Raw genomic sequence first — 18808 nt, forward strand, 5'->3', positions numbered from 1 at the left:
TTCGTTGTTAGCTTTGTGCTGGGTGAAGAAGCACTTCCTTTACAATCTTCCATCGTTCATCTTCTGTGGATGATTAATCAAACATTTTTCTCTCTCTCCTTTTTCCAAGTCAGGCATAATTTTATATGCCTTCACCAAGCCTCACCACTTACTCATCTCCCCACCCCCATTAAGAAGCTCCTTAATCATTTTTGGTTACCCTTTAATCTTTCCGCCTCTTCAATATTATTTTTGAAAAAGAGAAAGCAGAATTCTGCAGGGTAGGCCAATTTTAGCCCCACTATGGAATTTTATAGCAATGTTATGATATTGGCAGTTTTGTTTTTATCTTTCTTCCTAACGATCCATACCATGGAGGTCGCCTTTTTCACAGTAGGCATATATTAAGACATATCTTGGAACTCTATGATCTCCTTTGTTTATTTCAGCTCAGCTTATAGCATAGATTCAAGGGTCTTTTCCAATCCTTCTTTCTGAAGAATTTTTTTTATCAGAATATACCAGAGATTGAACCTGAGGCCTTCCACGTGCAAAAACATGAGATGCATTATTAAGGTATGATTCTTCTTGGCATTCAGTACTTATTTAAATACATAGTTTTATACAGGTAATTGTAAATTCAGAAAGTTCACAACTGCAAGTTTGCAAACATGCAAGAATAACAAAATAACATAATGAAATACTTCAGTAGTACCGTTGCATTATAATACTACCTTTTAAACCTTTATATTGTAATGATATAATCCAATTTAAGTACATAACATTTTTATTACTTTTCATTGTTAATTAAACATCTATAGATTAGGCATTTTCATAATCATTTTAGATGCCTTAGGGTCATAGCATCATCACACCATGAAGTCACCATATAATTGGAAAAATGTGCTAGAAGCAATAGATGAAATAGGCATTGAAAAGAAAAAAATCATTTGAGGGGAACACTTTTGTCTACAACCTCCCCTCACCCACACACTTTACATACTAAAATATTAATTTTGTTAACATTACCACAGCCCTAATATAATCCAGTGGAAGAGTTATATTCATGTCCAGCTGGTAAGATCTTATGAACCTCAGTAGATTTGCTATTAAATACTATCTCTTACTAACTCAAATTCCTGTGACATCAGAGCTTGATCCCGATTTTGTTGCAAGTTCTTACTAGCCATTTCAGTTTCCTTTCAGAAGAAAATGTGGAATATAAACAATTTAATGGAATCTTTTTTAGCATATTCAATTACAAAAATGTAATTGATTTTTATCTATTAATGTTAGACTAATTAAACTAATTTTCATTAGTTTAAATTTCATGTTTTGTCTTTGATTATTCAAAAGCTTTTTTCAAATAATTTCTTCTATCAATTTGGCTAAAATTCTGCCACATAACTTTCTTTTACTTTCTTATGCGATTCTTTAAAGTGTGAATAAATTAATGGTTTATCTGAATAAAAAGAATTTCAAAGTTCAGTTATAATATAATAAGAGCTCCAAATTGTTTGTAATTGTAAAACCTGCTCCTGGATTATTCATGATTAAGTTTTAAGAGGTGCTTTAATATAGTGACCACCTTAAAGTATCTTTAAGGCATCAATCCTTTTAGATGCATCTCTGTTATCTGATGTCAGGCACTTTCTCTTTCATATGCATACTCACTCTCACACATAGCTATCTGGGATAAGTGGATAAAAATACCTTCCTTGTAAACATTAATTTGGATTCAAATATTAATTCATTAGATTCATAACATTTTTTTTTCTCCAGAGGGTCAGAGTGTTAATGTACAGTGCATTCAGAAAGTATTCAGATGCCCTTCACTTTTGTCAGTTTTGTTATGCTGCAGCTTGATTCGGCATTGTTGACATTCATTTCTCTCTCTCATTAATCTGCATTCAGTACTACATAAAGACAAAGTGAAAACAGAATTTTAGAAATGTCTGTAAATTTATTAAAAAGAAAAAACTGAAATATCACAATTGGCATAAGTATTCAGACCCTGTGCAACAAGATGTGAAATTTAGCTCTGCTACCTCCCATTTCTCTTGATCATTACTGATATGTTTCTACACCTTGAATGGAGTTGACAAATTGACAAAAGTGAACGTGTGTGTCTGAATACTTTTAATGCATTGTGTGTGTGTGTGTGTGTGTGTGTGTGTGTATGTGTGTATAATAGTCCCTCCTTCAATTGTTTTCACAGCAATACCCCTTATTGTAAGGTATATTGGGCTGATTGTTCCAAAAGCCAACAAGGGAATTTCCATTACTGAGTATGGATTTGACATATAAAATATCAGAGTTGGTACCTTATTGCTTAGTGTTCTACTTGGAATGCTAGAGAAAGAACTTTGACCTATCTGGGGAATAGAATCTATTTATTTATTGGCCATTCAGTGCACAGTCTACAGTATAACAAGTAAGGTCAGATATTAAGCATTGGTATGCTTGACTCTTTTTTTTAAACAGAGTATCTTCCTTTTTAGCTGAACTGGTTCCCTGAATTGTTTTATCTTGCCAGTGAGGTAGTTTTAACATGACACCTTTAATTGTTTCAAATGTCAACTTGCTACTACTTTGTTTACAGGGCTGTGTGGAACCTCTCCAGGATTGTGTATAAGGGGAATGTTGCAGGAAATTTTCCCTTTTAATGAGGTGTGAAAATATACAATAGATGAGTCGCAGCTGGGTGTCATTGCCAAATCACCCATTGTAAATTAAGCTGCTTTTATGAGGAAGAAGGTGTTTCACTACTGGACAGTTTTAGAGCCATGTCTAAGAGATTGAGCTACTATATATATATATATTTAAAAATCTGATTTCAATTTAATTTCTTCCATGGACTCTCTAAAGAGCCTTAAGCTCCCATCTCTTATCTGCAAAATAGGATTATTAAACATATCATCAAAATATAGTACATAGCAGGAGTGCATTGAATACTGCAAATGTACTGCACTGAAGCACATGTTCATCAAGATTGTAATATTTGAGAGAATTCAGAGAGATTGGTGTAGCGGGTTAAGGTACTGGCCTAGAAAAGTGCTACACAGAAGTACATCATCATCATGGTTGTCACATTTGAAATAGATAAGAGAGCCAATACTGTCTATTGATTAAGGCACCAGGCTAGAAAACAGGAGATCATGAGTTCAAATCCTTCCTTAGCCATGAAAGCCAGCTGGGTGATTTTGGGCCAGTCATTCTCTTTCAGCCCAACCCACCTCATATGGTTATTGCTGTGGAGAGAAAGAGGAAGAGGAAGGAATATTGTACATATTCACAGCCTTTAATTACTTATAAATTAATAAAATGACAAGACATAGCTTATCTATTTACTTTAAAAACGTAACTCATGAAATGCCAATTATAATTAAGAATGAGTGATATCAGTAGAGTTGTTAATGTCAGAGGTATTCAGCAGAATGAAATGATGTTCTTGTACTGTACAATTTTATAAGTTGAAATCTCAAACTGAGTGTTTCTATACATGAAAAATAAAAATAAGTGCAAATAGAAAAATAGAATGGTACAGAAGAAAGCCATAAAATCCAGATTTCTGATTTAGTTGTTAATGCACAAGAGAGATTTGAGAGGGCCAAGTGGCATGCCATGATACTACATGCAATCATCCAGCTCCCACTCCAGTTAAAGGGGCATCCAAAAAGAAATTTTCCAATATTAAAGACAGAAGTAATTCAAAATACCAGCTCTACTCACTAAGCTGAATACCCAGGAGATATATGCTTTTTAAAATTTTGCTTCTTCTATGACTTTGATCCTTTGATTTGTAGATTTGACTGTATGGAAAATGAGTTTTACAAAAAAAAAAAAAAAGAACTCCAGTTCTGGAAAAACTTCCCATTTGGTTGAGTCAAGTGCTTAAACTGAAGCTGAATATTCATAGGTTAGGATGTGAAACCCAACAAACCAGAATCAGGAGACCTAAGTAGTTTTGGGGCAGACTGGACAGTAGAGTATATTCAGAATTTCTCTATCCAAGAAATCTTGGGAAGTCCTTAGGTATCTCAAAGTGTGTGACAAGAAAAGTAGCAAAAAAAACAAAAAAAACAAAAAACCATGTTGTCCACAATACACATGAATCTGCATGGCAGATCAAGACAGCAAATCAAAACATCTGAAGTTAATGTAAATGGGCACATAAATAGGCAGGTAAGGTTAGAATTACATGTTTTGAGTGAATGCTGTTACGTTTTTGTTTTTATGTATGTTAGACTGTTGGACTGCTTTTCTCTTTGGCCACTAGGTGGCTTCTTGCAAGCTAAAGGCAAAGTGGTGTTTGTGCGTATGTGTGCTGGGGGTGGGGGGCACCTCCAAGCTGCTGAAATTGAAGAGAAAGGAAACACGAATGCAAAGGGGTGAGGATCAAGTAGCTGCATTAAAGCTCCTGGCTCAACACAATGATCTGAGAGGAGAAATATGAAGCAATGAGGGTTTAGAGGAGATTTGTCCCAGCTGAGAGAGCTGGCTGACTCCTACACTTCCCATTTACCTGATTCTGCTCCCCCTTATCCCCGCCTCCAGCTTTGCTTCTTGCCGGCTTCTCTCTCCTTCAATGGAGAGAAGACGAGTGGCGGGTGGAAGAGGACAGACCAGGAGCTGGGTGATCTTTCAGTCGTGAGACTCAATAGACAGCCGGACAAGGAACACTCCTGTTCTCAGCTGGGCTTGGCGCTTCTCTTTCCAACCTCGGTAAGTCCACTGTCACTTGTTATATTTCGCATTGCTTGGGGTTTGCTTGTTTCAGCACCAGGGAGAGCGACGCAATGGGTTGCCGGCGCGCGCTCTCTTTCCTCCCCAGCTTCCTTTTAGGATCCTGGCAAGCAAGATTGCCCTTGCTGGCTGACGCAGGATACCGGAGGCAGGTGTTTCTGTGTGTTTCAAAGAAAAAACGGATGCGTGGGAAACTGTCTAGGATCTCCTAGATGTGGAGGAGAGTCCTTCATTTAACTCCTCCTGACGATGAAAATGTTACTGGGTTCAAGTTCAGCTTAGATCTAGGGGCTGATGAGTGTGTGTGTGTGTGTGTCTTGGTTAGTTCACGGTTTTTCTGTATTGCCCTGCTGATGAAGTAGGATGGGAAGTGTCCAGATTTTCAGAACTCCATCCTCCGTGTGCAGAGTTGGCAGAAGAAGATAATAGGGAATGCAGTGGAGGAGTAATCATTCTGGTGTGCAGATTGTATAGGTGGAGAGGGAGTTGTAGGGCACTAGTTACTGAGGAACACCTGTATTTTCCCCTGGAAATGTGAGGCCTTGCTGCACTTTGTTTTGCCTAGACTTGTTAAAATGAGATTAAATTGAGTCAACTTGCTCTCAGTGCCTGCTGGGAATGCAAAAAGCATCAGGGAAAATGCTATTTTTTGCATGCTAAATGGGCAACATTGTCTACAGAAGGATACAATAATCAAAGGCCATCTTCCTTGCTATTTAATTTTGAACTCTGCTGTTATAACTCTTGCCCTACTTTCTGTCATATGCTTTCTTAAACCCCATTTTCCCAAATATTTATGCTTGCTAGTTCTAGAAGAAAACAATAATGTTTTGCAGATAAATGGACTGATAATATGTAGCTATCTTTTCCTTTCCCACTCCTTTCATAAAATGATCTATATGGAGAATCAGGTTTAAAAGAGCTTTTACATTCATACAAAGGAAATGTCTTTGTTCCTTTAAATTGCTACTTTCCCATTCATTCCATGACCTATGCTATCTTTATGGCTTCTCTCAACTCCAAATGTAATTTGCTATGTGACATTCATAGGGTCTGCTGTCCAAGAAAAATGAATCTGAAACTTGAGTTTTCAAGTGTCATTTCACAGTTCTTCAGATATTGTTTTTGTTTGTCCTGTTAACTATTACCAAATGCAGTAAGGAATCTGCAAATCAACTTGCATTGGTTTGAAACTTTCCTCCTTCCCAATTTTGTTTTCTGAGTTATGTGCCTTAGAAATCATGATATAGACTCAAATATCAATTTTCCTGATTTATGAATGTGAAACTATTCAATTCTATTATCCCTTAGCCAGATCCTTCCTGTTTCTTATTGCTTGTTTTTGCACAGAGAAAGCTGCACTTCTTTGATCAATATTTATCTCTCATTTGTAGTATGTCTTTTTCCTGAAACAAGGTGCTCAGAATGGCAATTGACTTTGTGGGATTAAGTCCTATTTTTAAAAGAAAAAAAATCAAATCAATATTTTTGTGTTATAACTATATCTGAAGTCTTGATGCAGCTTTTTTTTCCCATCATGTTTGTGACACAGGTGGGGTCTACAGTATTTCAATAGCTCTTCCTTCCTTGGAAATACTAACAAGAAATCAGATTTCAAATTGGTCATATGAGACCTTTATTCTTTTCAATGTATTAATAGGCAGTACGTTTCTGAGATGCAAAACTATTTTTTGTCAGCAACACAAACAATATACTGTACTCAGAAAAGTGCACAGCTATAGCAAAGGCTGAAGGAAAAGTTCTATGGAGATCAAAAACTTGCTGTACTAGCCACGAATTTGATCTAATCTGACATCTACTGAATCCATCCTATTGATCATGTGAACATGATAGGCACAATGAAATGAATCATGATTTACTGAATTTACCTAATTGCCTGTGTTTACAAAAGATATCAAACAATAAAGTAACCACATTGAATGGGCTGGATTTACATAAACTAGCATATTGTGCAAACCCAGTCAGTAGCAATTGATAATAGGAGTTAAAACAAAGTGCTCCCAAGACTGTTCTATAAGATAACATCATATGCTACCTACCGAGTCCCTTTACTAATAACCACTACTTCGTGTTTTATCAATATTTATGATGGAATTTAAAATAAATCATCCCCTATATAAATAAATCATTTAGAGGTGATTTAATTTTGTTAAAATGATTCCATTTTCCTTTTGTGTAGGCTATATAGAAATTTGACATTGTTCTGTCAAAGCAAACTGAACAGTCTCTGGGATTCTTAAATATGAGCAAAAATTAAGCTTCAATTTCATCGAAGAGGTTAAAGGAGTGATTGTAGCTTTGAGACCAATCACCAGTTTCAGGATTCTGTGCATTCTTTAGTCTTGATTCCTTCTTTGATATAGCATTAAACCACCCTTTTTCTGTTCTGAAACTTCCCTGATTATTTATGACAATGGTTACTATAAAAGCAGCAAAACTCTGAAAACCAAGATAATCAAATGAAGAATACAGTAGATTGAGATAAGAAGCTGACTTTTTCTTTAAAAAATTTGAAATATAAATAGTTTTCAGCACTGTGGACTTAAGCATTAAGTCAATATTTAGCAACAGAATAAGAGATGTGGGATATAACTAAAAGTACATTTTGAAAGAGTGGTTTCATAACAGTGGTAAAGGAGAAGCTTTCAACTTGTGTGCTAGTGAACTGTAAATTCTCTGGAAGCTTATCATGTATTCATACTCAAAGAACTAAGTGGAATATCCCTAGATATCCTGTATTTTGTGATAAAATCTGTAAAGGGGATTTATCATCTTAATGAAACTACATTGTATATTTATTTATATTTATGCATTGGCACGGCCTCCTCCTTACATCATTTCCCTCTTTCTCTGTTTTTCCTGTTGTTTTTCCCATGCACTTTACTGTGCTTCCCGATGTCTTTCAAAGTGCCTCCTTGTTGTCTAAAATAGTATGAGAAACATATTAAATATTGTGTATCTTTACATAATATAAGTAGTACCAGCTGGTCAGATTATCTGTTCAACAGAATTATGAAATATTAGTATCTTGTATTATTTGTATATACTATTGGTTTTCTGATTTAATTGCCACAAGTTGGTTTGGAAATTAATGTTTGGACACAAAGCGCAATCAAACTGTAACTAATGAATATCAGTAATGGCAAGCAAGCTTCTCTGAGAAACAGCTTGCTAATAACCTCCATCTCTCTCTGCAATGCCCAACTACAAAGGAAAATTACATTTACATTCATCTGTGGTAGCTGTATCTCATATTTTTTGATGAGTGAGGGGCTGTAACATACTTTCATAATCATCTGCAAATCTTAAACTTTCCATGGAAGTTGTGCACCGATTTACCTGAAGAAATGTATAAATACTAATAGTTCAGGATGCTTTAAAATTGCATTAACCTGGCTTTTGTTAGATTCTAATTCTGTAGCTAAGTGGTACAAAATTCAACAGCTTGAATTTTAGATGAGGTAAAATAAGAAAGAGAAATTCTGTCTAACTCAAACCCTACAATCATCCTAAAATGATTGGTCTAATCAATAGTACTTTCTGAGATATTAGAAACATGAACATGGGAAAAAAGTTTTTCCATTTCTGTGGAAAAGCCTAAAATAGAACTCCAACAAATCACAAATGAAGTTGAGATTTATTTCTATTTCTTATTTTACCTCACCTAAGATTCAAGCTTTTATATTTTGTATTACTTAGCTACAGAATTAGATTTTTGCAAAGTAAATGTTAATGCATTTTAAAGCATCCTTAACAATTAGTTTTTATACACTTCTTCTAGGCAAATCTGTGCACAACTTCCATGGAAATCTTAAGATTTGCAGATGAAAATATTTCATAGTATACCTGTTTTAAAATTTCTACATCTGAATTAATATTAAGTAACTTTCTCAAGGAAAAACGAGAGAGAGGAGACAGAAAAATATACAAACACAACACACCCACATAAATACTCCAAGATTTCCCTCCCTAGAATTTTGCTGTATTTGATTAGCTTAAGTAACAGACTTCACATTTTATCTGTTTAATCTTCAGATTCCTATCACTGGAGTAAGCAATGGGTTTCGGGAAGTGGAGCGCTGTTATAAATGACTTAAACTCATATATGAATGCAGCTATTCACTGACCAAACTCTTGGCAGGAAGTAGCAGAGTGTAAAGCATTTTCCAAAAAAAATAAAAAAATAAAAAAATGCTGTCATCAGGTGTTTTGGATTGGTGTGCATACGTGTTCAGCTTCTTTTCTCTTCCATCTTACTTTTAAAGATATATCTTTATTCTTTTTTAAATCTGTGTCTTCTCAAGAGGGGTTCTTTTCAACTCCCACATTACACAGTAAGTCTAATGAATGAGTGGTGTGGTGGCCTAGTGATAAAGACACTCACCTCCTACTTGGAAGATTGAGAGTTCAATCCTAGGTAGTGGCAGGTGCTTCTCTCTCAGGGCGCAAAGAAAAAATATCTGCTGCAAACTGCACATAGACATCAGGAAGGGCATCTGGCACTCAACTCCATTCAGTCGCCCTGATTCTACCCTGAATTAAAGGATTATAGGGTCATGAAAAGGGAGTTTAAAAAGGGAGGATGGCTAAAGAACATCATAGACTCTGTTTTAAGTAGAATTTTTTCTACAACATCTGTACTTTCTTCTAATAATCTAATGAAGATTTTTCTGTAACTCAACCCCTGAATTTAATAACAATATATATTACTTTTACACTGAAAAACTGCCACATATGATGATTACATTGGCTTGTGTTTAATTCCATATATAAATTGTGGATTATTGCAATTAATCACCAGAACATAACCTCGCTCCATGCTGAACAAATGTCTAAATCTATCATTATACAATCTATATAAATAAAAATGTAAATGTCTGTTTGTACATAACCGCACATCTCCGAAAGTTCTTCACCGATTGCTTTCAAATTTTGACACAATGTTGCATTCGACTACGGGCGTGTTTTTATATACCTATATTATATACATGTCACACCTGTGACAGGTAAAAACATGAAAAACATTGGAAAACATTGAAAAACATTGAAAAACAGTGCCATCTGCTGGACGTAAAATCAACATGGCACCCTCTCAGCCCTGATTATGCTCAACAGATTTCTGCTCCCTATATTTAGACTCTCCTTCCAAGAAACTGTGCATTAAGGTAGGCAGAGATGCCCGAGCGCCATATCCTGCCACCAGGCTCGGCAGGTAGGCAGCCGGCTCCCTGCTGAGAAGCCCTCGCAGCCAGTGCTTCTAGGGCTGGACAGGGCCCGCCTGAGCCTGGCTCTGACCTCCCCCTCCCCCGGCCACCCAGCGAACTAGCCTCGTCCGCTGCTGCTGCCCATCCCCCTTGCCAGCTGCTCTCAAGGCTCCCTCCAAAGAACACCTGGCAATGAGGCTGCCTCGGTCTGCCGAGCGGGAACCCTCCATCCCTCGCCTGGCCCGAATCGTGCCTGGCCCAGCACTACCACGGGCCCCGAGTTCAGAAAAATCAGCCGCTAACCGGTGCTATATGAATCTGGTCGGTGAGCAGGAGATGGAGGCAACTGGATCCTCGGGGTCGCCTTTGACCAGTGCCACCTTTGGCAGTTCACGCTCTGGCAGTTCATGGAGCCTATATGAAAATTTCACCCTCTGGCAGAAAAGGGGCTCTGGGGAGGCTTTGGGGGGCAGAAACGGGCAGGAGGGAGGATGGCCGGCCCTCCTTCATTTTGCCTGGAAGAGCGGGGGATTTAAGCATTCTCCTGCCCTTGGCAGGCGGGGGAGGAGAACTGTGCAGCAGGGGTCCAGTGGGGTGTGTGTGGCTCCTGGCTTTGCCGCTTTCTTCCTTCGGGCGGGAAGCCCCAAACCAGCCTCGAACCCCCACCGCACCCCCTCCCTCCCTTCCCTTCCCTTCCCTGCTATGCATCACCCCATTGAGCCCCCAGAGAACATCTGTGTAGGGAGGACGGAGAGAGGGGGAGAGAGAGACACATAGAGAGATACAGAGGGGGGGAGAGAGAGAGACATAGAGAGATACAGAGAGAGGGGAAGAGAGAGACACATAGAGAGATACACAGGGTGGGGAGAGAGAGACATAGAGAGATACAAAGGGGGGGAGAGAGAGACATAGACAGATACAGAGGGGGGAGAGAGAGAGACATAGAGAGATACAGACAGGAGAGAGAGAGAGACATAGAGAGATACAAAGAGAGAGGGGGAGACAAAGAGGGAGGATTTTGTGGTTCCCACTGTTTTTTAGCAACTGGTTCTCTGCCCTAATGACCAGCTGGGTAGACGTGGCTCGGGGGCTGTCATGTGACTGATGAAAGTGAGTGACGTCGAGTTGGCCATGCCCACCAAATGTTCGTGGAGAGTTTGGAACTTCAGCCTCGCACTTTTAGCCCAGCAGAAGCACCAGACTGGGCCACAGGAACGCGTGTATACTATACAACAACGCATTTATAATGTACAGCTAGTACATTATAAATCTGGGTGATTGTAAATCTGGGTGAGATTTGGCAGAATGGAACTGTAAAACATATTTCAGATATATGCTAGGTTTCTTGGACGTTGGACAATTCTTAAAGAAGAGGGTGAAAAGAAAGAAGAAAGAAAAGGATTCCTTGTATGGCTCATTAGAATTTGGCACAACTCAAACCCAGTCCTCTAATGATGGTCCACTTGCAGCTGAAGATATAGGCATATGTTTGTGCAAGATATTCCATTTACTTCCAACATTACTTGTTCCGGAAAAAATTAAATTTGTATAATATTTCAGAGGGTGTCTATATACATCATTCTTCACTTAATATTTATGTGGTCTTCATCTATACACTATAAAAACTGAGCCAATGCATCCTATGATGGGAAAATGTAACATTCCAAATCTTTTCAGACTTATTGAACTTCATTGAGACATGAAATGTCTTTCCTTCTTTTGATGTTTAATGCACTTAACAAACGAGTATTTAATTAAGATTTTATGCAGTGGCATTAAATGTATAATGTTATCTAGAATAACATTTGACTGCTCTGTTTTTGTAATTCTTGCATTACATTTCATGATATTTTCATGAAAATATTTCATGTTCTGATATACATAAACCATGTTGGAATACCATTCTAAAGACAAGTTTATAAATCTAGCAAAACAGCACAGAACAATCAACAATATAAGCTATCTCCACTTTCCAATATCAACCCTGAAATAACACATAAGGTTGCCAAGTTTTGCATGGTGGCATGCAAAATCAGGCATAAAATAATTAAAAGCAATTAAACCTGTCTGAATATAGATAGCCAGAAATGGCTCAGGTTCAATATTAACCATTGGCTTTGCGATGTATATACCATGTCAGCTACTAAACTATATTTTTTTCAGGTTTGATAGGAGTCTTTAAGAGAAGTTATAATTTTTAAAACACGCTTGGATCATTTTACTGTTTTTTTTTCATATATACATGTGTCTGCATGTGCATAGTACTTATTTATTTATTTATTTATTTATTTATTTATTTATTTATTTATTTATTTATTTATTTATATTTTTAAACTGCCCATCTCCCTCAAAGAAGAGCTCATTGATTTGATATTGCTATTTCAAAGTTTATGTTATCCAGATTGCCAGTTTTAATCTCTTTTTGCTTCATTGCACATGTGAGCAAGCTACACATATTTTGATTTAATATCGTATTTTAGTCAAATATTTTGTCCATATGTATCTTTCTTAACCCTCCTGATATTGTCAATTTAGTTTAGATGTTCTGAAAATTTGAATACCAGTTTTTTGTGCTGGTTAATGACTGTAACAAAGTTAAGTATAAGTTTATGAACCTTTGAAATATATGAATAAATAACTGAATAATCAGATCCTGCTTTTCCTTGGCTGACATGGAACATCAATTCTAGACTACAAATAATCTGTGTCAATGACACAGGGTCATTGGGTAGCTTTTAAAAGTGTGGGAGAAAATTTTCAATAGTTTTGTGTTTATACTTTGGTCCAGATTCCATTCATTGTGAGATGATTATAGTATCTTTCTCAATTCTGAATATTTTAATGATCTGTCATTTATAACGGCAACTGTGGTTTTATGATTTACGTTAGATTTTAGCCTATGTATTTCTGCCCAGAATCTTGGGAATAGTGCAGGCTATACATTGTAATAAGTAAACAAATAATGATTATTGGTTTTCTATTAACACAACCATTGCATTGATAAAGAGTTTGCATAGCAGTCAGTCAAATATTCCTGGAAACTTGTAAGGAGGCAGTTGACAAGAACTACAGTATATTCTGTCCCAGATAAGAATTATTCTGGGATATGCTGCCACTATGCAGGACAAGGATTACATGTATACCTGATAATCACTGAGAAACCTGTGTCCTATGTCTTTAGTTAGTGCAATCAGAATTGTTCCATGTAGTCCACCAAACAGCTGCTCAGTGATTATTGTTATCACCTCCAGCATCACAGTATGTAAGCAGAGGGAAGAATGAATGTTACAGGAAGGTTTAAAGCTTACTTCACCCATAACATTTTGCCAGGACAGCAAAAGTGTTTCTCAGTCCCCACATACGTGATTACATTTTAAAAATATACACATTATTGGAAGTTGTTTCTAATAATGAATCCATATAATTACAGCAATAGAAACACCTGCATGATTTTCATGCATCACGGTGTGAAATTAATTTGTGAAGAAAAGTTGTCATGTGTAAAGCATCCCAGATTTCTTTAATCAATCATTCATGCTAAGCTTCCTATTCCGTATCTTGTGGGACAACCTTTTCTTTGATTGCCAAAGAAAAATGCTGTGGCAAATCAAATGGGAGACATAACTCGGGGGATGAATTTATGGATTGTTCAGGGTATGTTATAGAAGCAACCCCCCAAATTTCTCCAAGATTCTCTAGCAGTGAATTGTTATGGTTCATTCATAAAAGAGGCAAGAAGAAAAGAAGAAACCTCAGCATTTTCTAACAACTGACATATCTCCTCTCCTGTGTCTATTAGCTTAGGTCTAAAAAATAAATAAATAAACAGATTTAAATCTAAGAATGTGAGTCCTTCAGAAAAATGACCTCACTGAAGTGAAGTGGGTCATCTTATGCCTGGATTGAACCATTTCAGATAGCAGAAAGAAGCTTGACATAATTAAGTATTCTCCTATTTTCCCATAATACAATAGCAAGGCACAAACCCACAAACAGCCATTCAATAATAGCATCAGCAGCAAGAACAACAATACATTGTTTAAGCACATAATGGTAACATAATGCAAATGCAGCTGCTATTGACATCTGTGAAATTAGGTTAGATGCAGCATATTATTACTGAGTAATGATGCGGCCACCAATTTCTAAATGTATCAGTAATATGTCTTGATTAAGTGACATTTTCTAGCTTTTGGGTTTTTTTTAATCTTGGAAAGCAGACCCATCCCACTGGTGCTGTTTTCTATCTTGGGACAATATATTGTAAAGTTATGTTTGTGCTTGAGTTGGTCATCAACCATATGCAGGGGCCAAACTATTCCAAAGTAAAAGGGTTGTAAAAGAGGGACAGGAGCTATAGGTTTTGGTAAGTGGGACCTTAGCTGGCACTCCTGAAGTGTCCAGCTAGTTAATCTTAACAGGACATGCAATGTTTCAGATAACCATTTTCTTTGCCGTATATACAGGTAGTCAGCCACAACTGAGTCCAAAATTTCTATTGCTTAGTGACATAGTTAAGTGAATTACTGCAGTTGTTAAGTTAGTATCTCAGTTGTTAAGTGAATCTGGCTTCCTCATTGACTTTGCTTATTGGAAGATTGTAAATGGTGATCACATGACCCCAGAACATTGCAACCATCATAAATAGATGCTAGTTGCCAAGTGTCTGAATTTTGATCACATGATCAGGGGGATGCTGCAACATTCATAAGTGTGAGAAATGATCTTAAGTCACTTTTTTCAATGCCGTTGTAACTTTGAACGGTCATTAAACTTTGAACTGCTCTAAAAACTATCTGTACTATTTCTGATTATTACTGTTGCTTTGTACTTTAAAAAAATCCTTTGACTGATGGTTATCACTCAGCACAGCATACAAATTTCAGGATACTTATTTTAGCCATCTATGTAAATCCTGTATTTAACATGTCCTAAGTCCAACAGCATCAAATTTTCTGTTTGGTTAGACTGAAATTGGGACACTTTAAAAATCATTATTATTGTAGAAGCTATTTTAATTTTGATATTGTTAATTTAAAAAAAAACCAGCAAAAGTAATTATTAATGGTGGAGACCAACCTCTGGGATATAACATCTCTAGGGAGAGGAGATATTTGCTATATTTCTTAAATGGATACTGATTTCAGGTTCACTGCCATGTTCCATTGTAGAATTGTCTTTTTGTGAATTTTGTGAATTTGTGAATGAAATTTTCTGCTACATTTTCCCAGATGTAATTAATTTTCCTAGAGGATTAATTTTCCTCTAAATTAATTATGTTAGAAAGATAGAATCCATCATAATTATGCTTTTGGAAACAGAAAAAAATGTGTTTCTTGGAATGAAATGCCTGGGACTCTTCATATCTTGATGTGACCATAGATGCTGCCATGAAGCCATTCCCTTCTCTGAGGAGGGCAGAAAGAGGGAAAGTCCCTGCCCCCACCCCAACAAAGATAGATCTGGAAGTGACAATTATAATATTAACAAAAAATGTGGCTTCATTTGGTGCCAGGGTGAGAGTGGTGGGATTGCATAGGGATGCATCAAGAGTAAAGATCTCTTGATTTGAAGGTGAATGGAAATACTTCTTTGAAGGTTCCCACTTATTTTCTAGACAGGAAGATATTAGCCAAGAGAGAGAAGTCACCTCTCTCTTGCCTGCTTGTCTTGGCCCAGGAGTGGCTGAGTAGACCAGAGATGGCTGAAGATTTCTCTCTTCCCTCACTTAAGGCCAGATCTTACCACCTTGTTTTTGGCATTCAGCTCTTCTCAGACATGGTCTGTGGTTATTGCTTATGTAGTTATTACTTATGGCATGGTTCAGCTTCTATGGGTATTAAGACTGCAGCTGGTGTTACTACACAAGCTGCCATCTCTATTTCCCTGCCATGGGTATTGAAGTCTGACTGATCTCTGATATAAAAATTGTCATTTCCAAGCTGAGTTTCTGTTCGTCTGGCACTAAGGTCTTCCTGGATGGCATTTTGTACATTCTTTGTATATACAGGCAGAATTGCTTGACATCTTCTATCTTTGATGGCAGGATTAATCTAGGCTAGTGGGAGGGGGAAGGAGCAGATGGCTCACAGTCAGTCTGCTTGCTCTCCTCAATCCTCATTATGGTTCTGCTTTCTTCTCACAGACAACCAAGTATGATGGGGGCTCATACAGGAACAAATATTCAGTGCTTATTTGAATGTCTGTCTTTCTGTCATCTATCTATCTATCTATCTATCTATCTATCTATCTACCTACCTACCTACCTACCTACCTACCTACCTACCTACCGTATCTATCTATCTACTCTATCTATCTATCTATCTATCTATCTATCTATCTCTCTATCTATCTATCTATCTATTTATAGTATCTATCTGAAAATTCTGGTACTATCTATTTATGTTTGATGCTGTTGTCAGCACTGCTTCCCCTCCTTCATTTCCCCCCTTGAAGTCTTTGGTTTCTTTTGCCCTCATTGTGATTTAATTGCATTGGCTATAATGGGAAAAAGAGTTGATGGTATCACTATAGGAGATCATTCCTCTGGAGCCCACTTTGGGGGGACTTTAGGGAATGCTGGCTATCTTGTTGGTTTTTTTTAAATATAGGTATATGCATGGATATTCCCCAGTGACAGCTGGAAGCTTCCTCGAGGTGGAACAGTGCTGAGTTCAGCTCAGAGAAAGTGCTTTGCTATGTAGGGATACAATCTTACTCAACTGAAAACCTCTCCAAACGAGACAGTCTACAATATCTTTCCCTTGGCTGTAGGATAATGAAATAGATAATGAAGGTACTGTTGATGAACTCAACCATTCTTCTGGCCAAGAGCTGGCCCAAGTGTAATGGTGAAAAATGTCTGGAGGGCTAGTCTGCTGTGCTGTTTTAGCAGGGCCAATTTAGGATTTCATGCCCCCCACAAAGAGTCTGCCTCAAACTATTCTTGCATCAATGCATATGCCAGGATAAAACCTAAACTTAGTACTTGTTTCAGCTTGAAAGGGAAGTAGTCTGGATAATTTATTTTTTATTTTTTATTTACTTCAAATTTATATACCGCCCTTCTCCCTAGGGACTCAGAGCGGTGTACAGCCAAATAAAAACACATAATAAATACATTAAGAACAGATTAAAAGGAAATATCTCAATTTGGCCCAAAATTTAAAAAGACAAACAAATTTAAAATCATTTAAAGGATTTGTTAGGCCAGCCTGGCTTGTTGGAATGGCAGCTTATCTCCATTGCAGGTGCAAGAAAACTATTAAAATGGTTCACTTTGGAAACTTAGGAAATTTTATGTTGTCGTTAGTCACGAAGTTGTATCCAACCCATCATGACCCCATGGACAATGTTCCTCCAGGCCTTCCTACCGTCCTCCGGAGTCCATTTAAGCTCACGCCGATTGCTTCAGTGACACCATCCAGCCACCTCGTTCTCTCTCATCTCCTTCTTCTTTTGCCTTCAATCTTTCCCAGCATTAGGTTCTTCTCCAGTGAGTCCTTCCTTCTCATTAGCTGGCCAAAGTATTTGAGTTTCATCTTCAGTACCTGGCCTTCTAAAGAGCAACCTTATAGATTCCTGAATTAGAATTAAGTCAAATCTGATCCTTCTACTAAGACTCTTATTGATCTGGGGAATGGGATCACACATTGAACCACTTAACTATTATCCTAAGAGCCTTTTCTGGTAAAACGATAAGATTCTTTCTGGTTTATTGAGGAGTTCTGTGCAATAAATAGGCTATAAGACCTCCAGAAGGCAGCTCTGTCAGGAGGCCAACTTGAACCACATTAGTGGATGTAATCATTTGACTGGCATGTTGCTGAATGCTACAAAGAAACTAGCTTTCTTTGCATAAACATGTTGGTGTCCTCTAGAATTGCTATTTTTTTTTTTACTGTAAAATGTTTTGAAATGCTTCTGCACAGGAAGCAGGATATAAATATAGTACACTATATAAAATAAATACCATCTTATTGTAATATAATGAAACAATTAACTTTTGAAACAAAATGATCTGGATGATCACAGACAGGGTGGCTTTAATTGCTCTGTAAACAAGTGAGAACAAGATCAATAAAAGAAAGGTGAAAAGTGATTGCTAGAAGTTATCCTTGGCAAAATAAAATGTCAGGAAAAAACTACACACACCCACACAGCCACACTCACCCACACCCACACTCCTCAGAGGGGATTGCTAATTTATAATGTGATAAATATGCTACATTTACTATTAGAGAGCCAGTTTAGTGTAATGGTTAAGGCACTAAGCTAGCAACTGGGAGGCCATGAATTGTAGCCTTCCCTTCATCATAAAGCTAGCTGGGTGCCCTTGGGACAGTCATTTTTCTCAGGTCTAGGAAGGAAGCAATTGCAAACTACTTCCAAACTCCTGCCAGGAATACTGCAAGGACCTGTCTGGGCTGTCACCAGGGGTCAATAATGATTTGAAGACACAGTCATGCTTATAAGTAACTGGTAAATATCCAAGGATATATGACAGTTGAGTAGGGATTTTAGAAGAATCTTGGCAATGCACTGGTTTCAAATCCAGCTCATTTTCATACCCTTGTTGCTCTGTGAAAATTAGGCTTGTTTTATATTAGCATAAGATTAATTGCAAATGCAAATTACATGCTTTTCAACAGAAGCCAATATGACCTATTTCTGAGTAGAGTTGTGGCATATTCCACCATTAGTTCATGAGAAGTTACTATTCAAACACTGATGCCACCCAAAGGCACTGCATTTCAAACTAGGTGAGCTGATATATAACTTGTACCTTGCCAACCTACACATGATCCATCTATACTGTGCAGCATCACATACTGAAAAACAGCATCTATCTGTGTTGT

At 37.3% G+C, this 18808-nt stretch overlaps 1 protein-coding gene across 1 annotated transcript in view; it reads left to right on the forward strand.

Annotated features, from left to right (window-relative positions):
* The first annotated feature begins 4271 nt into the window (after positions 1–4271).
* Positions 4272–18808, forward strand: part of TNR (tenascin R) — a 494447-nt gene continuing 479910 nt past the window's right edge. The window contains exon 1 of the mRNA XM_060690152.2: positions 4272–4704. The gene's annotated coding sequence lies outside the window, so the exon portion shown is untranslated. The remainder of the gene's footprint in view (positions 4705–18808) is intronic.

Source organism: Pantherophis guttatus, chromosome 3 (genome assembly GCF_059756535.1).
Source record: "Pantherophis guttatus breed Tessera chromosome 3, ASM5975653v1, whole genome shotgun sequence".
Classification (NCBI taxonomy): domain Eukaryota; kingdom Metazoa; phylum Chordata; class Lepidosauria; order Squamata; family Colubridae; genus Pantherophis; species Pantherophis guttatus.